The 23,309-nt window shown below is 47.0% G+C and overlaps 1 pseudogene; it reads right to left on the bottom strand.

Moving 5' to 3' along the window:
- The window catches only part of LOC138296721 (cytochrome P450 2K6-like), a 390,473-nt pseudogene that overhangs the window by 256,445 nt on the left and 110,719 nt on the right, over positions 1 to 23,309 (bottom strand).

Raw genomic sequence — 23,309 nt, 5'->3', positions numbered from 1 at the left:
ACTTGTGGAAGGACTCTCAGAGAACTGCCTGCTGCTGTGGGCTGCTGTGTACTCAATAAGACTGCTTTGCTGCACCTGCATTTGCTGCCTGGAGCTTGCAGTGCTGCTTAAGCCCTGTTTTTACACTTGAACCCAAGACTACCAGAAGGACACCAAGGGCTAGTTGGCTGGCCTCCTGATCAGAGCCTTGGGGACATATAAGGCTTCAACCATCTTGAACCTGCACCTGGGCCCAACCTGAGTGAGTCTTAATCCCTCAAGTAGTACCCCTCCAGTTCTCAATCCTTAGTGGTAGTGCTGAAGGAACACAGAGAGCCAAAATCCAAAACTTGGGACTGAGAACATTTTTGGCTGAAAACTGCTTTGAGAACTGAGAGAAGACTGAGATCAACCTGCTCGTCTATCTGCCTGATGTGCATCACTGGTCGGCCTGACTTCTATGGTAGCTCCTGCTACATTCTTCTCCACAGCAGCAAATTCTGTTTAGTGGAACTTTGCCAAAGAGATATTCAGCCTTGTGGAACTCTTCTTGGCTACAGCCTCTTGCCTCATCCAGCTGGAGGCTTTCAACCCCCAACAAGAAACTAAGATCAAACAAAGAAATCTTCACACCAACTTTGTCCAGCGGCTCCTCGACAAACATGCTCCCTCCTCAAACACCACCTGCAGCCTTGCCCCTCTGAACGTTAAGTTCTCAGAACATTTTCTTCTAAATTTCTTCTGAGTCCAAAGATAAGCACTGACCGGGCCCAATTCACTCTTTGTATCCGACCTGTGCTCCATTGTGGTAGGCCATATTTTTTTACTTTGAGCCAGTTTCATGCGACTAGATGTCCTTCATTGGCACTTTGATCTTTTAGGTGCTAGTTTTTCATTTAAAATTTTAGAAATTCATAACTCAGGGTCTACGGATGGTATTTTTGTTGTTTTGGTGTCAAGAATGTACTCAATTCTTTTAAATGTTTCACTTTATTACTGATTGTGTGCTGCAAAAATACTTTACACATTGCTTCTCAGATAAGCCTGATTACTTTTGTGCCAAACTACCAGAGGATAAGCACAGGTTAACTGAGTGAATTTTGTGGTTTACCCTGACAGAGATTGTGGCTGTTGCTTCAACTGGGGTCACCTCCCACCCCTTTCGAACAACAACAACCCAATTTCTCACATAGGTGTTCAGCGGAGTGGATCAAAAATCTCATAAAAATAATTTGATATCAGAATTGACCTTTTTTTATTCTTCTTAATTTTCCATTGGCTGTTTTCTTCTTTTTCTAAATGTAAGTGCCCTAGCTCCCTTTGTTGTCCCACAGAGATGGATCTGATCAACTTTGACATCCTCAGCAGGGCTGAAGTTAGGCAGGAAGTCTTCCAGGCTGGATTTCCAGGTAACACTCAAAGCATTTGAGGAAGTACAGAGGTGCTAGGCCGCCCCCAGAGGAGGAAGGAGCAAACTTGAATGATGAGGAGATGGAGGACTCAGACCTGGGTCCTGAGCTGCAACAAGAGCATATGTCACCACCAGAAGATGCCCAGGATGCTTTGTGTCTTTCTGGGGTCTGTCATCAGAGGAGCTAGAGGATATAAAGGCAGAAAGGAAGCTCAAACTGTAGCTTGCCAAACCTAGGTTGGAATCAGTGGAAAGAATGGCAAGGAAGAGACTTGCCAAGGAAGAGAGGAGGATGGCCCCTGGTCTCAATATCAAGGAGCTAGACATCAAGGCCAAGAAGGTAGAGTCCAGCAGTATTGGTGGCACCATACCCTCAGTGTCCATTGGAGAGGTGGGGGTCCACATACCACAAGCTCTGGTGGCCAATTATGAGGTGGGAGATAATATAGCCAGGTGGTTTTCTGCATATGAGGTAAGTCTTTGGGTACGCAAGGTCCTAGAGGAGTACGGGGGGATAGCTTATGAAAGCACATACCTACAGTGGGGAAGGCCACACTTCTCACAATTCAGATGAGTGACCATACATAGTATGCCTCATGAAAACCATAGTTTTGCTAAATTTGGGTTGACCTATGAGAGGTGCCAGGAGAAGTTCAGGCACAGCCACAAACTCTCAAGCCAGTCGTGTGTGGATCCCATAGAGTATTCCAGCGAGGCACTGGATGGCTGGGTGAGAGGCAGCAAAGGTGACTCTTATTTTGGGTTGTACAACTTAATCTTGAGGGAGCGCATGATCAATACCTGTATTACAGAGGTGCACCAGTACCTAGTAAACAGTAAGTTCTCTGACCCCAGGGAGCTTGCTAGGGAGGCAGACCTCTGGATAAACATCAGAGTGTCTAAGAAGGTACCTGGGAGTGACTTCATGAGGGTGGTTCAAGTTCCCCTCAGCAGGTTAAGCAAGACACGGACATAGCCCAGACTAAGGGGGGGAGCAAAGGGTTCCCATGCTCCTTCTGAGAAACAGGGAGGAGGTTCTGGTGGGCGGTGGCCGAGGGTGCCCCATTTCCAACCTCGCTGCTTCGATTGTTCTCAGCTAGGATACAAGCAGGGGGACTCTGTCTATCCTAAGGGGTAGCATATACTCTAATCTTCCTTAGTTGGGAGGTGGGCTCACAGGGTAAACATGAGATCCCTGAGGGTGAGAGTGGTCGCTTCCACCTGGTCAAGGTAAATGTGGTGCCTATCATTGCTCCGAAGGACACCGAGGCCATGGTAGTGGTTTTCTCAGAGCAGTACACTGGCCGGGAGTGCAGGGTTGCTCCAGATCAGGAGCAGGACTTTTTTTGTCCCATGGCATCCCTGGTGTGGGGTGGGGAAATGACCCAGCGAAAGATCATAGTAAGTCCCAAGATGCCCATAGACTGTGTTCTGGATCATGAGATTCCCCTGGTATCAGAACAACTATAGGCTTACTACTCCCAAATCTAGGGTTCAGCAGCCCAGATGGAGGGGCGGGCAAAAAAGGACTCACCTCTGACCCCTTCTCAGCCTCAGAATACAGACCCAGTCTCAGGCTACCACCCCTGGACTCAGAATTCAGACTCAGACGCAGAATTCAGATACCCTGGATGACCTGGGGGTTGGCTCTTGACGTTCACAGCTGTAATTGTCCTCTGTTGGTTGCTCTCCTTATGGGTAGAGTTTTTGGTGGGTTGGGGACAGAAGTCTGATCAAAGAGATGGAATGGATCACATCTTTTTTGTTGGAATGGTGGTACTGCCTGCCTACTGAAATGCATCTATGAGCATATTTACAGTTAGGTGCTGCACAGGTGGAGTTTACAGGTGAGGAGAAGGGTTCCACATGGGTCAGTTCATTGGCTCAGGAGAGTGTAGACAGATCGATCCAACTGAATTCAGAGGGCCATAGAACTGGCAAGCACCTCTGCAATAGAAGGCTATTGTACAGATTCTATTGCCTAGGTAGGGAAGCCCACCAAGTTATTGAATAGTCTCCCCTGGCTTTTGGATAGAGGGGGTCACTAGGGGCTAGACCCTCTCTGCAGTGTCATCCCCCAAACATTTTGCCTCCACCCTCCTATTTTTGCTGAATTCATTTTTGTTGGCCTTAGGGCTCTGTGCACGTTACCACTGCTAACCTGTGCTAACGTGCTTGTGTTCTCTCCTATAAACATGGTAAATTGGCTTACACCTGATTGGCATATTTAACTTACTTGAAAGTGCCTTGTAGAGTGGTATCCCCTATACCCCAGCTCAATTGACTAAATGCTTCTAGGGGGCCCACAGCACTTATTGTGCTACCCACTTAAGTAGCCCCTTAAACATGTCCCAGGCCTGGCAATTGCAGCCTGAATGCAGTTTAAGCTGGCAATTCGAACTATACCTCTCTCCCCATGGTAGTGAAACACTCTTAAATTCATTTTGCACTACTGTGTGGGCTACCCCTCCCATAAGATCACATTTAATTACTGCTAACTTTTGATTGGGAACTGGTGAACATTTCAGGTTTGGTATCTGAGAAACTATAATTAGAAATGATCTTCGATGGTAAAGTTGGATTTTAAGTTACAATTTTGAAAATGCCACTTTTAGAAAGTCTGCATTCTCCTGCTGTAACTCTTTGGTGCCTGGAGCCTGGCGCAGGTGACATTGCTGGGTTTAGTTGGCAGTTGAACTTTCTTTATTCCTAGCTGACAGCCACACAATAGAGGGATTAAGTGTGATTGAATGGACCATCAATTAGCAGTATTGGGGGCAGAGCTGGCACAACCTGACTTGCAACCAAATATGCTGTGCTCTGCTTTCACACAAATGACGTGTTACCCCTTCAATGTTCATGAAGCCAGCTTGCAGCCATGGTAGGGGAAGATGGAAGCTTCAAGAACTTCAAAGGGAATTCTGTGTCAACATCTACTTCAAAGAAGGCACCAGGAATGAACATTGGATATCTAAGTTAAGCCTGACTGCTTTTGTGGCAAGCTACAAGAGGGATAAGCACAGGTTAATTTAGTGAATTTTGTGGTTCACCCTGATAGGGACTGTAACTGTTGCATGAACAGGGGTGAGCCCCCCTTCAGCCAACACCCCACTTTCTCAGACATATAAGTCTATCTAGATTCCGGGATCAGAACTAATAGTAGGTCAAAATTATGAATCTGAAGTTGTGGTGGTACACTGGAGGAAGAGGTTGAAAACAGAATGAACACATTTATAGGAATACACCTCCCCTCTTCCACTGCAATCATGCCATGCTTGCAGTTTTTATAGAGCCTTGAGACAATATCATTAGACAATATTACATTCCCATTCCAATAAAACTAATATGCCTATCGGCTGTTTCTTACTAAGGAGAGAAGGACAGAGATAGTAAAGAGTGTGGAGGGGCTGGCAAAGGGCAAAAAGGAGAGAGAAGAGCCGGTATGATGTGAAATAACATTTGTTACTTTTGTTACATTTGTAGAGCCCTTAGATCCCTTCTACAAGGTAAGGGGGCAATGAAGCCATAGAGAGAGGACATGAGGGAGAAGGGTATCATCATACGTTTGCCTATTCTGAAGCACAGATGCTACTTAGGCCACATCAAAAGACTGCAGGGAAATGGAAAAGACAAGGAGGAAACTCTGAGGGAGGTATTTTAAAGAAGAATTTAATGGCAAGAGGATTGTTGATTCTTTTATACTGCTTACCATGCCGTTAGACTGCATCACAGCACTGCACCAGAACATGAGTGAGGACTCAAGGAGGGGGTATAGGGCCAGATGTATGATGCAATTTTGCAGTCGTAAAATGTGAAAATCGCCGTTTGCGACTGCAAAATGGCCTTGTACAATGTACCATCCCTATTTTGTGAGTCTGTATCCAGTTACCAACTTGCAAAATGGGGATTGCGCGGGGGAATGTATGATTGTTTTGTGACTGTGAATGAGGTCAGAAAATAATGGCAGTTAACACCAATTTCAAATTGGTGTTAACCCATTCACAAACAGGAAGGGGTCCCCAGGGGATCCCCTTCCCTTTGTGCATGGTAGCAAAAATGTTTCTCACAGCAGGCAGTGGTCCTATGGACCACTGCCTGCTCTAAAAGCATGAAAAGAAAACCTTCCCTTTTCATTTTGGAAATTCATACTGTTTTCCTTTAAGGAAAAAGGGCTGCATTTTAAAAAGAAAAACAGCTTTTTTGAAAAAGCAGTCCCCAGCAGGCCACCATCCCCGTGAGTGCTGCCATTCCCAAATGGGTTGTAAATTGCGACCTCCCTCGTGAATATTAGTGAGGCAGGTCCCTTGCGAACCCATTTGGAAATCGCACACAGTGTGGTTAACACTGTTGTACATTTTGCGATTCGCTAATGGATCGCAAATTGCAAGTCGCACAAAAGATTGTACATTTAGCCCATGATGTTTTGTATTATTCTAACTTGTATGGCATATAAATTGCTTGTAGGTGACTTCAAAGAATAGAGGGAAAATAAGTGAGGGGAAGGAGATGACATGTAAGGGAAGAAGGGAGGCATAAGATGGAAGGTTGGGTCATAGATGAAAGTAGGAGGAAGGGGCAGGGTTGTTTTGATTGGGGATGGCAAAATATTCCTTTTCTCCGTGGACATGGTGAATTTTGGCCCCTACACATTACTCTTTAATGCAGAGTTCTGGCCAACTTCTGCCATTTGCCACCTGGTGGAATTTTTCTCCTGCAAGGCACCAGAATATGTGAGCTCGAGGGGGAGATTTGGTGTCCACTAGTGCAATTATCTAGTGCGGGTGGTCACCAGCATTCGTGAGTGGTCAGAGGGCTGCTATTTGAGTAGATTTGATGCAGCTCGAGTAGATTTTCTATTGGAGCAGCAGCAAAATCAACTTGAATAGCCGCACACTGTTGTGCAACGCATGATACAGGTTGCGCTGATTTTCAGCGCTGCTCGCGCTACCAGCGCTAAATTTCAGCACAAGCTGCATCTTTTCCTGTGGAATTCCATAGAGTGTAGCTCTGCCTGTTCCGCCCACCCCTAGTTTTGATGTGTGGTATAGCTGGTTTAGAGGTACTAAGGCCCAAAGGTGTGATTGGCCCAGTACCACCTCAAATATTGATATCTTTTACTCAGGGCCATTAGAAGAGGGGTCAGACAGAGCATTATTCCCAAGACTCGGTGGGGTCCCACACTTGTGCTGTGAACTCTGTTTTTAAATTAATTGAAAGAAGTTTGTGCTGTTTATTTAGGCAGCTAAAACCACTAAATAGTGCCAGATATTTAAGTTTCATTTTCTTTCACCTCATGATATTTTAAATTGGAAAACTGGTTCTTGGAACATGTTGGGGCAGGCATTATGGGCCAGATGTATGACTGTTAACATTGTTGTACCTTTTGCGATTCGCCAATGGATCGCAAATCGCAAGCCGCACAAAAGATCGTACATTTAGCCCATGATGTTTTGTAATATTCAAACTTGTATGGCATGTTAATTGCTTGTAGGTGACTTCAAAGTATAGAGGGAAAATAAGTGAGGGAGGGGGATAGTCCCAAACGGAGATTTGGCCCATTTGCAAATGCTAAAATGGCCTGTGGCCTGTACATGGACCACTGCCTACCCTTAAAAATATTAAACAGAAACATTTCATTTTTCCTTTTGAAACACATCCCATTTTCCTTTAAGGAAAACGGGCTGCATTTCAATAAGATAAAACTGCTCTATTGAAAAAGCAGTCACAGACTAGATGGTCTGCTGTCCACAGCAGGCTACCATCCCTGTGTTATTGTCCATTCTCAATGGGTCACAAATTGCGACCTGCCTCATTAATATTGATGAGGCAGGTCAATTACGACTCCATTGGTAATCACTAAATGTGTCTGTGACACATTCGTAAATTTCCTTTTGCGAATCGCATATTGCGAGTCACAAAAAGGCGCAAAAGGAAATGGTTGTACATCTGGCCCTACGTTTCTGAAGTGAGCGCAGAAACTGGAATGTCCACTTTTAATACCCCCTTTTTTGCTCCCGCCATGCCTAGATATCGTGGAGTACTTGCATCGTTTTAAACGTTACGACATTTAAGCATATGATGAATGCGTGATGTAAATTGGTCCAATACTTTCTCATTTTTGCTCAGAATTTCAAAAACCTTTTTTGGAGGAAAACCAAAAAAATCTGAACCACTGACTAAGCTTGCAGTTCCCATTCTTGCTTTCTGGCTTTTCCAGTCTGCTCAGTTTGGACGCTGATATGACAAGACGACTTTGGTTAACAGTCCATTCTTGATTTTATCTGTGTCTGTATCTGAAGATCCTGATTGGGGTCTGCCACATGTGCTGTCAGATAACAATTGTTGGTATAAGTTACGTGGCTGGACTATCTTGATGCCTATATTGCTGTATTAATTATTAATCTTTAAAAAAAAATTCAAAATGTATTGCAGCGTATCATGCGCACGCTCTCGGCACTATGCTACATCTTGTGTCAAATGGTTCTAACATCGCCGACAAACTAGATTTTGTAACGGTTAATATAGTTTCCCAGACTTAAATAACACAGTGCCACACATTGCACCTCTGAGCAAATGCACAGGCAGCTTTTGATTACATTTCGTAGGCTACCAATAGTATGCATTTGCACATCCAATTAATTTGTTCAACACGGATACCTAAATACTTTCAAGTGTATGGCTCACAAAGTCTACATACAAGGTATATTTCCATTTTTGCATCGCAGACAAAATTCCACTTACGTTAACCATAGGACTTCCAATCAACCTTAAATTTTCTGTTACTAGCTGTGTGACCATCAGCAGCCTGGGATGATCGTAGTCAAAGCGGTGTCCAAGCACTATGGATATGATGATATTAGCGACAGCGAAATTCATTATTTCCGTAATGTCAAAGGGCTTGCCTGGGAAAAATAACAATTACAATGCATTTTACATTCCATGTTGAAATGACACCACTATGCATTCAATAATCTATACTGTATTTATTTCATAGAAGCATTGCTGTTACACATTGTCTGTCCAGTAAACCAGTTATTAATGTTTTATTTGTCTTTAAATAATCAACAAGCTGTCTTCCAAAAATCCCTAAAGTAAGACGTACTTATATTGTGAATTTAACTCTATTAAAATTAACATATTTTGCCACCTAGATAACCAGTGCCATACAGTAGTTTAAAGGCTGTATCTAAAGGAATTTAACTGAAATAGACCCAAATTATAAACAGGTTCCCTGTAGCTAATTTAAAAATAAAAACAAGGCAACTGTAGGTTTACTGGAGATGTTTGCTATTTGAAAGCTTTTGATGCACCATTTGGTAAACTCTAGGGCAAAGGGCACAGCAAATGCGTGCTGGTGCTGTTTAGAAATAAACTCCAACAGGGGACTGAGAGTCAACATTGGCTCAGACAGCTTCTTTCGTCTGTAATTCCGCACTGGCTGTAATGCTCACACAATACAGATATGACTTCAAAACCATCACATGTGGAGTACACCCAGGTTTAGTATTGAGATGCACACTTTTTATCATTTACATGGACCTCTCTAGCCGCACTAGAGTGGTTTTAATATCTTTGCCTATGGTGGCGAAACTCAGATCTTTCTCCGACTGGGCAGAGACTAAAATAATCCTCAGCAATATTTTAAGAATCATATAAGTACCATTGTTATCATAAACCAAAATTCTTATTTTCTGTAATACACCAAATGGCGAAATGAGCCGTGGCCTAATCATTTGTGAATAGCATCTCCTGTTATTTCAGCTTCTAAACTGGATATTATTTTCGAAGCTTCACTCATTTTCAACGCTCTAATGTCTGAAATAACAAACGCTTGTTTCATGCTATTGAAAATGCTGCCAAACATCCTAAGTCATTTACACTCGGTTTATCTTAAGACAGTAGTCCTGTCTGTCGTTCTTGCTAGACTGGACAATGGTCATTCACTCATCTTAGCCCACCTCCAACAGCTTATACATTGTCTTCAAGTGGTTCTACATGCAGCAGCACATCTGATCCTGGGATCAGCAAGTGCTTTAGGATAACCACATATGTATGCTCTGGCTTCCCATCAACAAGCACTAACATGTCAACCTCTGTGTCTGTTCTACATAGCACTGCATCTACCAGCCCCCATGTATCTTGTGAACTTGTTATGCAGACACCTTCTAAAACAAAGTACACTTGACGCAGAAAAATAAGGTAGGAAAGGAGTTCAGAGGTTTTGCTACTGCCCCATCCACATTTAAAGGGTTAACTGTCCCCTCGACTCGAAACCCTTCCCGTGTTCCAGAATTTAGAACACTGCCATGCACACAATAGGAGACCATCCTTTATACTAATACCACACATCCTTCCCTTTTAAAAAAAGAAACAAAAATTAATAAGCAATAAACTGTATGAATTTACATTCTGGTTCACCTAAAAAAAAATAATACAAATATTGTCAAGAAAACGTTCAGGAGTAAAAACACAATATTGAATATTTCACCGAAACAATACAATAAATAAATTAACTGCACCTTCATGTTCTTGCATTGACATGGAGATAATTGGGGATCTTGGAGAGCCTTTTTGGCCTAACCTTTTCTGCCATTATAGTTCTTCCACATGAAGAACTATAATCACTTCCATTAGATGAACTACACTTTTTTTTTAAATTTTCTTAAATCCATCGGAATTAGGGCATATTTATACTTTTTGGTGCAAAACTGCACTAATGCAGTTTTGTATCAAACAGTTTTGCACCGGCTTGCACCATTCTTGAGCGCCAGCCGGGCACCATATTTATGGAATGGTGCAAGCCGGTGCAAAGGGTAGGCTAGCGTAAAAAAAAATGACATGAGCTCGGTGGGGGTGGCAGTATGGGAGAAGGGGGTTTTGCACCAAAAAATGACATTAGGCAGGTTAGAGTAAAAAAAATGACTCTAACCAGCCTAGTATCATTTTCTGATACAAAACCATCCATACCATATAACTCCGGTCTTACAAAAGACAGGAGTCATGCCCACCACCCCAATGGCCAGCACAGGGGAGCAGTGTCCCCTGGGCATGGCCACTGCACCCAGTGCCATGTAGGGGGGCCCATTTCAGGGCCCCCAAAGGCACTTAAAAAATATATATATATACTTATGTTTACTTATCTATACTTACCTGGGATGGGGTCCCCCATCCTCTGTTGTCCCTCTGGTATGGGGAGGGGTGTCCCTAGGGCCGGGGGAGGGCACCTGTGGGCTTATTCCATGGTGTTCCACCATGGAAATAGGCCCACAGGCCCCCTAAAGCCTGCCATGACCCAGGCGTCAAATAATGGTGCAAAGCAAGCTTTGCACCATTATTTGACCACTCCTCCCCCATGTGTGATTTTAGCACAGGGGATAAATATGGCCCTAAGGTGCTAGACGGGTCTTGATATCATTTCTTAATGACCTTTCTTGGGGCAGTGAACTTCGATCCAGGTTGAACTCTCACTGGAGCTTTAATTTTTACCCAGTCACCCAACTTAAAATTCAATTCTCTCACAGCATTAAATTCTAGTTTTCCTTTATCCATCTTCTCACATTCTTTGATTCTCCAACCAGTATCTATAGAGACATTCACCCAACTTGTATCCCTTTATTGCAATCAATCCATCCTGGCACCAATTGTGGGTTTTCTCCCTCTGAAACAGAGATTTCCCTGTTGCTATGAAGGGGAAGACAATAGGAAACAAATCAATTCTATAGCTTTTTATTATAATCCAGACCACTAATTTAGCTAACTGGCATCCCTCTTATAGTGGCCTATTGAATCGTTCTTCCATCCCATTGGATTCAGGATGGTAAAAAGCTGACTTCTTGTGTTTCACACTATATGATACCAAGAAATCCTCAAATTCTCTGGAACAAAATTGTACCCAATTAACTGTCAGTATAATGCTTGGTGCCCCTTCTCTTCGGAAAAGTCCTTCCAAAACCCAAATAACAGCATGTGAGGTGATATCAGACACTGACGCCACTTCAGGCCATCTTGGAAATAGATAGATAACAACAAACAAATAGGTTGTAGACCTCTGACCCTTCAACGGTCCCACAAAATCAAGAGCTGTTTCTTGCCATGAGCACCTAGGAATTTCTCTGCAAACCATGGGCACACATCTGATTGTATATATCTTTTCAGTTTCTCCACAATCATAACATTAAAAAATCTTCCTCTCAGTCTCAATATTCAAACCTAACCACCAGAAATCTGACCTAATCCTTTCTTTAGTTTTGATCACACCCTGATTACCCTCATGAGACATATTTATTAACTTATTTCTCATCCATACAGGAAATACTAGACAATCGCCTCTGAAAACCAACTAATCATGAACAGAGTGTTTGTCTCCAATCATTCAAAATGGATGAGTTTTTTCACTAAGTTTAGTTTTTTGTGGGCCACCCATCGAAGTGTATGGAATAATAAACATCAGAGACTCATCTTCCTTCCCCTCAGATCTCCACTTCTCTTCTCTAACAGGACCACCCGTCACAAAAACACACACTCTTGTTAGCCCATATGGTGTCATCCAAACTGTCACAATTATCATTTTGTTCTGAAATCAACCTGGATAAGCAGTCTGCAGTACAATGTCGTACTCCCGGAACATATGCAATATAAAACATAAGTACTCTTGTAGTTCCACAACCCATTTGTGTATTCTAGCTGAAACACTACTCAGCCCTTTTTTCATGGAAATCTCCATTAAGGGTTTGTGTTCCTACAGTGAATGTTCTGCCTCATAAAAAATACTTACATTTCTTAATTGCCCAGCAAACTGCCAAGGCTTCTTTTTCAATGATAGAGTAATTTTGTTTAGCCCCTCTCAGTGCACATGACACACATGCAATCATGTGCTCCTCGCCTTCATCAACCTGATACTGAACCACACTCAACCCTTTGTTACTAGCATTAATAACTACTGTAGTTAATCTGAGTGCTTTGAAAGCATTGTATTTGGGAGCATTATGTAACACACACCTAATTGCATCACACACTTTCTGACAATTATCATTTCAATTAAACTCTGTGCTCTTTCTTCACAAACTTCATATCTCCTTTGTTCTACTGGGCAGATTGCTTATGAATTTTCTATAAAATTCAACCATGACCAAGAAGAACACTACTTCATCCTTGTTCTCTGGTGGACATATCTACATATGGTTCCCATTAATTCTGATTGTGGTTTAACCCCATGATAGTGTGTCCTAAATAAGAATTAAACGTAATTCTTACCAGACAAACTCCAACATCTTGTAACCTTTCCAATAGGACAAAACCCTTTTATTGTGCTCTTCTGAATTGCTTCCATAAATGAGCACATCATCCTGAAAGCATTATACTCTCTACAACTTACAGAGTACGGAAACCTTTGGCCTCTGGAACACAGAAGCTGATGTTATGAGACCAAAAGGTATCCTAAAAAATGAAAATGCCCCCATAGGAGTAATAAAATCTGTTAGATCCTATGAGTCGGTATACAACCTGATTGGATAATATGCAGATGCAAGATCAAGCGTAGCAAAGAATCTCCCATCACATATGGTAGACATCATTTGAGAAATGTTTTAGTAATGGGAATGTATCTACTACCACCTTTTTGTTCAACCCCCTCAAATATACATCTAAACAAATAGTAACTAATAGCTTCTGTGAAACCACAATGGGTGCTAACCATTCTGTAGCCTCCACTGGAGCTATAATACCTCTGTCTCCAATCATTCTAGCTCCTTCTGTGCCTCCTTATGCACACTGAGAGAAACTTTCCTAACTTAGACAGAAACTGACAAAGCCCCTGGCTTAAGTTTTTTTTATAATGAAGATAATCCCTGACACATCCTAGCATATTAGAAAACACATTAGCACATCTTTTTACAATTTGTCTAACTCCTATTTGAGGTTGCACATTTGGATTCAGAAAAAAGCCCAACACTTTTTGATGAGGCCACCCCAGGATATAACCAACCTTATAAGCTACATACAATTTAGCAGGAATAATGTGCCCTTTATACTTCATAGTGCTCACATCTTAATTTCTTGCCTCCTTGAACCACTGGCTACAAGCCGTTGAAAGAAAATGCTATATGCTCTATGCTACTAAAAATGCTGTCAGCTTTCTTGCTGATTTTGCTGCACATTTGAGATTTTGTCTATATTTGATTCTGACTATTATTTTGTATTGTCCTATTACTAAGAGCCTTCATTGCAGTGATATTATGCATATAACAGAGGCTAACTACATCCGCACATCCTGTATTGTACCATTTAAATTTTTGTAATAAATCCCTATCATTTTCTAATTCTCTCCTAGAAAACATTTATTGAGTCTGTCTTTTCTTATTTGATGGTAATTTTATACGCTCAATCAATTAATCAGGATTTATAAAGCATTAGGGTATCTAGGTGTTTGCAGGTCCCGGGGGCTTATTCGAACTGCAGGTTTTGTGGGCGCAAAGGTAAAGTTAGACCAAATGTCTAAGTTTACAACTTTGAGAATTCACAAAGGGCATTTACGAGTAGTATCTTTATGTCCACACTCAAGGCAGAGATCTCCATTGCTCTGCTATTATTATGTTTCATTATCCTAATCGTTGCAGTACATGCCATTTTATCTAGAACATAGTTGATTTAATAAAGTGCATTGAAGCAAGTCCTGCTTCTGTTTGTCTTTGCATGTGTGAGACAAATGTAACTGAGGGAAAAGGATGTGATCTGTTCCACCACAATTTTTCAGAGAAATCAGAATCTCATGCGCATGGCTACCACAAATCACTACCTCTCAAATGAGGTACTGCTAGCTGGCCAGAGGGTTAGGCCGACACTTGTCACACGGTGTGGGATTGGACTCAGTTCCCCACAATCAGTGATGCCACCGCCCGAATCCAGCAGTCTCCTTGGTACAATGAGAGCCAACACAACAGAACTGGAGGCCAGCAAACCAACCCTTGGCATCACTCAAGTAGTCCTAGGTTTAGGTGTTTAAGCAGGGCTCAAGCAGCAGAACAGGCCTCTGAGGAATCAAGGCAGGCTACAGGCAACAAAGCAGTCCTTCCAGGTGCACTAAAGCAGTCTTGTAGAGGACACAGCAAGGCACAGTCCTCTGAGAGTCCTTTTGCAGATTCAGAAAATGAACTGAAGAGTGGGTCTGAAGTCCCTATCTTTAAACCTGGTGCCTTCTTTTATGTGGGAGAAGTTTCTCTCTGAAGTGCTTGGAATTTCCTGACAACACTGCCCTGGCTCCGTGCTGGCTGCTGAGACAGTGTAGTGGTCACAAAACCTTTGTGTGAAGGAAACACACCATCTATTCAGTTGCAGGGGAGAGGTGCCCAGCTCTGTCCCCCACCCTGCCATCGGGAAACTCCCTGAAGGCCACGAAAGAGGAACTACACATTCCTTAACCACGACTTCGTTGTTTTGTGCCTTAACCACGCATGTGCTGAACAACGCACATGCGTGGTTAAGGCACAAACAAGGGAGTTGGCTGAGGAGGATGATGCGACGAGTCAGGTAAGTGGGGCGGGGGTGGGGGATCAGGGTATTTTTAGTTTTAGGGGTGGGGGGTTGAGGTTTTAGTTTTAGGGGCGGGGTGGGGGAGTCGGGGTATTTTGAGTTTTAGGGGCAGGGGTGGGGGCTTGGGGTTTTTTGTTTTAGGGGCGGGGTGGGGGTCGGGGTATTTTTAGTTTTAGGGGCGGGGGTTGGGGTTTTTAGTTTTAGGGGCGGGGTGGGGGGTTGGGTCAGGTAAGAGAAGTGGGGTTGGGGTATTTTTAGTTTTAGGGGCGGGGTTGGGGTTTTAGTTTTAGGGGCAGGGGTGGGGGGTCAGGTCAAGTAAGAGGGGCGGGGTATTTTTAGTTTTAGGGGTGGTGGGTCTTAGTTTTAGGGGCGGGCAGAGGTGGGGGGGTCGGGTATTTTTAGTTTTAGGGGTGGGGCGGGAGTGGTGAGGGGTTGGGGTTTTAGTTTTAGTTTTAGGGTCTGTGTTCTCGACTTGAAGTTGGCAAAGAGATGATGTCCCTACCTCTCCCCATGTGGATGCATTTTTAATTCTTATTTCTAGCTTTACATTGTGAATGAATATATAATCACGGCATATGTAGATATATTATCCATGATTGAAGTAGTGTATTTTCATTGTTTGTTTCTATGATCATTATTATTCTACTGCTGTGATTATTTTTGGAAGTGCATGTGTGTGCTGCATTTGACATTCGACATATACGCCTTCCCTGAGTGAACGTTAAGAAGTGCCTTAATAAATTCATTACTCAGACTAGGAGCTCTGCATGGTGGAATTCCTTTTATTTGTGTTTCATCTCAGTCTGAAGTAAAGCAAAACAGTCAGCTGAGCTAGGGCCTAAACGTCACAACTACCCACATTGGAAAAAAAGAGCCAGTTTTCAGTGGAGAAAAAAAAGTGATGTGTCCATGTTGTGTTTAGGGCCCTTTCCTGTCACGGGCATTAGGCTACCCACACAAGTGACACACCATTTTGATCGGGAACACGTGGGACTAGAGAATAATAGAATAGTTGATATTACCAATTGTATGTCTCTTCACTTGTGCCTTCCAAATGTAAAGCAGTGTGTAAGAAAGAAGACATTTTGATAGATGCCCTCTGAATCACATGATATTATGGGTACCCACAAGTTCTTAGATGTAGAAATAACCGATGCTCATAAACAATGTATCTGGTGTCTTTTAGTTTGTTTGGGAACACCTTGAGGGATCTACACAAATGACCCCTTGCTAAATTTAAACTTTTTGTCTACTTTTTAGAAATGTATAGCTTTCCATGATTCCCATAGGATTCACCCTAGTTTCCATCACAAACTTGAAGTAGGTTGAAAGCACAGAAATTTGGAAACACATCCTACCTCTTTGAAAAATGCCAAAACTGTGGTAAAAAATCATTTTTTTTAAATTCAGCTCTGCATGTTACTGATAACCGGGAAAATTGTGATTTTAGCACAGCAAACCTTTTGTTTGTGCCGTTTTTAGGGGGAAAACAGTAGCATTTTGTGAAGTACCTGTTTCCTATTTTTCCCCCAAAAACTCAATATTTTGCAATATTTTGACTATTTTCATAGTCCCCTCCAAGGGAGTTCACAAGCGCTGGGCATCACCAGGATGCTGGAAATAAGGGCACAAATGTGCTGTGAATACCTTTTTTGGAAAAATTTTTTATGGAGGCCTGAGGAAGAGCTACCCCACATAGCCATAAAAAGGGCTGAGCATTCTAGGGGGAAAGGCCTGGCAGCGAAAGGGTTAATATCAGTGAAATCAACAGTAAACACTGGCCCAGTATATAATGAAACAGGTACACAGACAGAAAAAAGAACAGTCCACATACCGACCTGTCACACCAGCCCATGGGGCAATGCCTAATTAGTCTCTAGGTCGGTTTGACCCTGGGCATTTGTCTGTGTTATGCTATTATACTAATTATGCAGTGAAATCAGTAAGTTCAAAGGGTATGTGATGTCACTTTTGCTACCCCTGGCATTTGGCGAATTGATTGCCATGAAAAAACATCTACCAACCTGTAAATAGCCTGGACCCAAAGTATGTGTAGTTAAAGGTCGATCTGAGCCACTTTCAATTCACCCCACATTCTCTGCGCATTTCCTTTCTCACCATCATTTTCCTTAATGGCTCACATGTATATACACCACCATTGCATAAATGGTGAAATAGGAGCAAAAAGTCTGAACAGAACTCACTTTCCCACATATATCTTTTACGTTTTCCTCATTTTATTACGATAAAAATGAGATTAATCATATCTAATGTAGTATTTGTTAAGGCATTCTGTATCCATGACATTTCCTCTGAATTGTTATGTGATCTCTTCAGCCGGTACACAAACCCACTGAACTCCCATCCCATTAGTCGATATCCTGGATCACAGCACCCCAGTTGCCCCCTCCCTGGATCCTACCCAAGCATATAGTGACTGACTGACTTTTCAGCTGACTGTGTACCTAAATGTATATAACACACTCTACCAGAAAAAGTTTCTTTACTTTGTTTAGACTGCCTAAATCTGTGTTACAATATCGGAAATATAGTTCTTATCAAACTAGAAGCTCAAAAACATAGTGAGGTTAGAGTGTCTCAACAGAATTGGGACTCTCAGTCACCTGATGTTACTTAGTGTTACCAATTGCATTACTCTGAGTCACTCTGCTATTACAGTTCAGTTTTGACATTATAATGCCTCCTGCCAGCAGCCAAGGTGACAAGCGGGTCACAAAGGATAATTACAGCTACAGTATGAAAATAGGCCAACAGACAGGCGGCAGACAATGTACCGCCCACCCTATCACAACTCACCAATCCGCCACCTTTTCCGGGGCAGGAGCCCTGCCGATAAAAACACGGCGGAAACAGACTACGAACGGGAAAACGCTCACCTCTACGCACTCCACGAGGAATCTGGACAGCATGGAACCCGAATTAAACATCCTACCTGCTCTCGTCTACCTGCTCATCTACCACAAGTATGAACGCCGGCGCAGACGACAACGGTGAGTACTGCACCTACGACACACGGGAGGGGGGAGGAGGAAAGGTTACGGCACACACATATGCGACCCCCCCCCCCCCCAAACTATGTACACACCAATGCAGAGCAACAAGTCACAGTGACACCACCCAAACCCCCGTGAAAAATGCAAAGACATAATTAAATTGTGAATCAAAACTTATGTACAAAATAGCCTCTGATAAGTCATGGTCAAATAGCAATAAAAATTATAAAAAATCAATTCAATATTCATTGCAATGGATAAACCGAGGCAATTAGTCCTGCACATTTAACGAAATTCCAAGTGTCCGTGGGCCAAAGTGTATCAACACAAGGGCAAAGCCCACACAGGAGACCTGAGTCCTTTGGAGAGAACACTGCAGGGGCATCTGATGACAAAACTACAGGCACCTCAGGGGGAAGGGAAGGGGGGGGGCACCACAGCCACATGAGTCCACGACGCCAGATCCACGAAGGGGCCACCATGCCCACTGTGCCATCCTGGGGAGTGCAAAGCCACAGTCTCTCAAGTCTCTACAGTGGGTGGGTTGCCCACTGTGCCATCCTGGGGAGTGCAAAGCCACAGTCTCTCAAGTCTCTACAGTGGGTGGGTTGCCCACTGTGCCATCCTGGGGAATGCAAAGCCACAGTCCATCAGGTGGATTACAGTCTCCACTGGTCAAGGAGGAGGCATGGTGGGCACAGTGAACCGTGAACAGTAGCTCGACCCAGATCCGGCACTGTTATTGTGCCAGTGGTGCTTGAGACGGCGGGGCCCAGCGGAGCGGTGCTTGAGATGAAGGGCCCAGCGGAGCGGTGCTTGAGACGGCGGGGCCCAGCGGAGTGGTGCTTGCAGGAAGGGCCCAGCGGAGCGGTGCTTGAGACGGCGGGGCCCAGCGGAGCAGTGCTTGACAGGAAGGGCCCAGCGGAGCGGTGCTTGACAGGAAGGGCCCAGCGGAGCGGTGCTTGAGACGGCGGGGCCCAGCGGAGCGGTGCTTGAGACGGCGGGGCCCAGCGGAGCGGTGCGTGACAGGAAGGGCCCAGCGGAGCGGTGCTTGAGATGAAGGGCCCAGCGGAGCGGTGCTTGAGACGGCGGGGCCCAGTGGAGCGGTGCTTGCAGGAAGGGCCCAGCGGAGTGGTGCTTGAGACGGTGGGGCCCAGCGGAGCGGTGCTTGACAGGAAGGGCCCAGCGGAGCGGTGCTTGAGACGGCGGGGCCCAGCGGAGCGGTGCTTGACAGGAAGGGCCCAGCGGAGCGGTGCTTGAGATGAAGGGCCCAGCGGAGCGGTGCTTGAGACGGCGGGGCCCAGCGGAGCGGTGCTTGCAGGAAGGGCCCAGCGGAGCGGTGCTTGAGACGGCGGGGCTCAGCGGAGCGGTGCTTGACAGGAAGGGCCCAGCGGAGCGGTGCTTGAGATGAAGGGCCCAGCGGAGCGGTGCTTGAGACGGCGGGGCCCAGCGGAGCGGTGCTTGACAGGAAGGGCCCAGCGGAGCGGTGCTTGCAGGAAGGGCCCAGCGGAGCGGTGCTTGACAGGAAGGGCCCAGCGGAGCGGTGCTTGAGATGAAGGGCCCAGCGGAGCGGTGCTTGAGACGGCGGGGCCCAGCGGAGCGGTGCTTGACAGGAAGGGCCCAGCAGAGCGGTGCTTGCAGGAAGGGCCCAGCGGAGCGGTGCTTGAGACGGCGGGGCCCAGCGGAGCGGTGCTTGACAGGAAGGGCCCAGCGGAGCGGTGCTTGAGATGGCGGGGCCCTGCGGAGCGGTGCTTGCAGGAAGGGCCCAGCGGAGCGGTGCTTGAGACGGCGGGGCCCAGCGGAGCGGTGCTTGCAGGAAGGGCCCAGCGGAGCGGTGCTTGAGACTGCGGGGCCCAGCGGAGCGGTGCTTGACAGGAAGGGCCAAGCGGAGCGGTGCTTGACAGGAAGGGCCCAGCCGAGCGGTGCTTGAGATGAAGGGCCCAGCGGAGCGGTGCTTGCAGGAAGGGCCCAGCGGAGCGGTGCTTGAGACGGCGGGGCCCTGTTCAGTGGTGCTCTTCTGCACGGCGGGGCCCTGTTCAGCGGTGCTCTTCTGCACGGCCGGGCCCTGTTCAGCGGTGCTCTTCTGCACGGCGGGGCCCTGTTCAGCGGTGATCTTCTGCACGGCGGGGCCTGTTCAGCGGTGCTCTTCTGCACGGCGGGGCCCTGTTCAGTGGTGCTCTTCTGCACGGCGGGCCCTGTTCAGCGGTGCTCTTCTGCACGGCGGGGCCCTGTTCAGTGGTGCTCTTCTGCACGGCGGGGCCCTGTTCAGCGGTGCTCTTCTGCACGGCGGGCCCTGTTCAGCGGTGCTCTTCTGCACGGCGGGGCCCTGTTCAGCGGTGCTCTTCTGCACGGCGGGGCCCTGTTCAGCGGTGCTCTTCTGCACGGCGGGGCCCTGTTCAGCGGTGCTTGTCCAGTAATTCAAGGGAGCCAGACCTGGCCTGGACTCCATGCTCAGTCGCCCTCCGACCGTGCAGTTGCAGGACCCTTCGGTGACGGAGTCCTGGGCCCTTTGGTGTCCTCCCTTACAGCCGGGATGGGGCTTGTGGGGCCCTCCTGCTCCGCGCTCCTGCTGGCTGACTTTTCCGCCCTGCTGCCCTTTCGCTCCTTAGAAGAGGCTCTCTGGCCCTTGCCTCCCCTGGATGTTGTGGCAGGTGAAGTGGCCGAACTTTGGTCCTTGGGGGCAGCCGTGTCAGTCCTCTCACGGCGGCCCTTGAGTTTCCGGGTCCTCTTGCCTGGGGGGGGCTGGCTGTCCCCTTGCTGCTGATAGAAGTGTCACTGCTGCCAAAGGGTGTACTCCAGAAACCATGCACCACAGTGACACTCGAAGCTGGGCTGGTGGTGGCTGAGGTGCTCTTGGGTCTCTTAGCAGATGGAGGGGGTGGGTCAGGGGAGGGAAAGAGGTTAAGATTTGAGAGGTAAACTTTTTTAGGACCAAGGTAAAGGGTGGGAGTAGTGGTGATGGGAGTGGAGGAAGAGGATGTGGTTGTAGGAGAGTCAGGTGTGCTGTCTTTGGGTGCAGGTGATTGTGACGTAGGCTGTCGTGAGGTGGATGGCTGTTGGGTGGGTGGCTGCCTGCGTTTGTGTGTCTTGGAAGAGGGGGTGACAGACACAGTGGGAGAGGACACAGGGGACGTGTAAATGGCAGTGGGGGTGGTGACTGCACGTGTGCGGACTGTACTGGAGGGTGTGCTGGTGATGGAAGCACTGGCTGATGGTGGTGTGCATGCAGGTGTGAGTGTAGACGTCACAGGGAGGGAGGAGGGAGACGAGGAGGAGGGGGACACAGAGGTGGTAGTGACTGTTGGCATGTCTGCATCTGGGTGTTGCTTGGATGAGTGTTTGTGGGATCTGTGGTGCTTGTGTCTGGATGAGCTGCCCTTGGGTGTTGAGGTGTGTGCAGGCTGGTCTGATGGTGTGGATGGGATAGGCAGAGGAACAGGAGACAGAGACAGGGTGGAGGCAGTTAGAAGAGGGAGGCTGGAAACAGGGACAATGGCTGCCGTCAGTGCTGAGGCCAGAGCATTGAACGATCGTTGATGGGCAGCCTGACCCGAATGAATGCCCTCCAGGTAGGCATTGCTCCGATGCACATCCCTTTCTACCCCCTGGATGGCATTCAAAAGGGTAGTCTGCCCAACAATGATGGTCTGAAGGAGGTCAATGACCTCCTCACTGAGGGCAGCAGGGGTGACAGGGGCAGGGCCTGAGGTGCCTGGGGCGAAGGAGATGCCCGCCTTCTTGGGCGAGCGGGCACGGAGCGTAGGCTGAGGGGCTGCTGGGAGGGCGGGGCTGGTGCGCTGGACCTGTAGAGGCGGGGGGCCCGGATGTTGCCGCCACCGCTAGGGAGCTCCCATCCGAGGACGTGTCGGTGTCGCTGGTGTCACCACCGGTCCCCGTTGTGGTGCTCCCCTCGCCCTCCGGATCACTCGTGCCCTCGGTGTCTGTACCGCAGCCCACCGGGGCCTTGTGACTTGCAGCTCCCTCGTGCTCCGATGCCAAATCTCCTCCGCCTGATGATGCTAATTCACACATGCACAAGAAGATAAAGAAAAAGGGTGGGGGGAGAAATAAAAACTGGTTGAGTGCATGCATTGTCAACACCGTTGGCGGAGAGGACAGACACAGGAGCCTCATGCACTAAGCCGCGCAATCGGGGTACACTACTCAGTACTTCTGACTAGGCCAACAGGTCTAGGGACAACAAACGCACACATGGGTGATGCAGGACCATGGATAGCTGTACTTGGCACCCTACAGAGGTGGGGGGCGGGGGCACAGGACCATGCCTAAAGGAGAGGGCTACACTACAGAAAGCGCCCTGGCCTAATGTCACCCACACCCCTCCTCCCCCACCCAGACGCCTCCACTGCGCATAAAGATAGCAGAATGTGCTGATACTCACCCCCTTGTGTCTGCTGTGATGTCCTCAAGCGCCCATCCAAATCAGGGTAGGCCACCGCCAGGATCCGGGACATCAGGGGGGTCAGGGTACGACTGGCACCCCTCCTAGGTTGGGAGGCCATCCCCAGCAGTGACTTGGCGGTCTTCCTCGTTCCGCGGCGGATGTCCTCCCACCTCTTGCGGCAGTGGGTGCCCTGTCTGATGTGGACCCCCAGGGCCCGGACTTCCTCGGCGATGGCACGCCAAATGTCGACTTTCTGATGGGCGCTAACCTATATGACATGTACAGGGTGGGAAATGAAATTTCATCATTTTTCTAAATGTTAGATGTGAATGCCCCCCCCTCCCCAATTTTGCCATGTGGCACATGCTCTCATCTGTCGTGCGTTGCACTCCTCATTCGCTCCCCACCCCACCAACTTACATCCACCCCACTCCACACAGGCATAGCCCATTCAATGTGCACCCAGTGTACTTACCTGTTGGTCTGGAGAACCGTAGAGTAACGCATACTGGGGGAGGACCCCATCCACAAGTTTCTCCAACTCTTCAGACGTGAAGGCAGGGGCCCTTTCCCCAGTCGCAGCAGCCATTGTCACTTCCAGACCGAGGTCACAGCAGCACTTGCAGTATAGGTCCTCTCCTGTGGAAGATCAGGTCTCGAGTGATTAATCATGTAGAAAATGGCGGTCACGCCCGCGGCGGTGCGTACCGCGGCGGTGCGTACCGCGACCGCCGGCGCACATTCTCATTGGCTCCTGAAACCCATAGGGTTCAATGTTAACCAATGCGGCTTCGTACAGCGGTCTTCGACCGCCGACCGCCTACCGCCACGGTGTGCCACGCCAGCGCATTGACCTCACATCCCATTGTCCCACTTCACAGGTCAGGCAGCCGCCATTTCAAGGGCCCACATGGCTTAATTTCAACTGCGTCACACAGGCCTAGGCCTTGCATTGCCACACATACAAGCCTTT

The sequence above is a fragment of the Pleurodeles waltl genome, chromosome 5, assembly GCF_031143425.1.
Source record: "Pleurodeles waltl isolate 20211129_DDA chromosome 5, aPleWal1.hap1.20221129, whole genome shotgun sequence".
Classification (NCBI taxonomy): domain Eukaryota; kingdom Metazoa; phylum Chordata; class Amphibia; order Caudata; family Salamandridae; genus Pleurodeles; species Pleurodeles waltl.
This window is presented reverse-complemented; position numbering and strand designations above follow the sequence as displayed.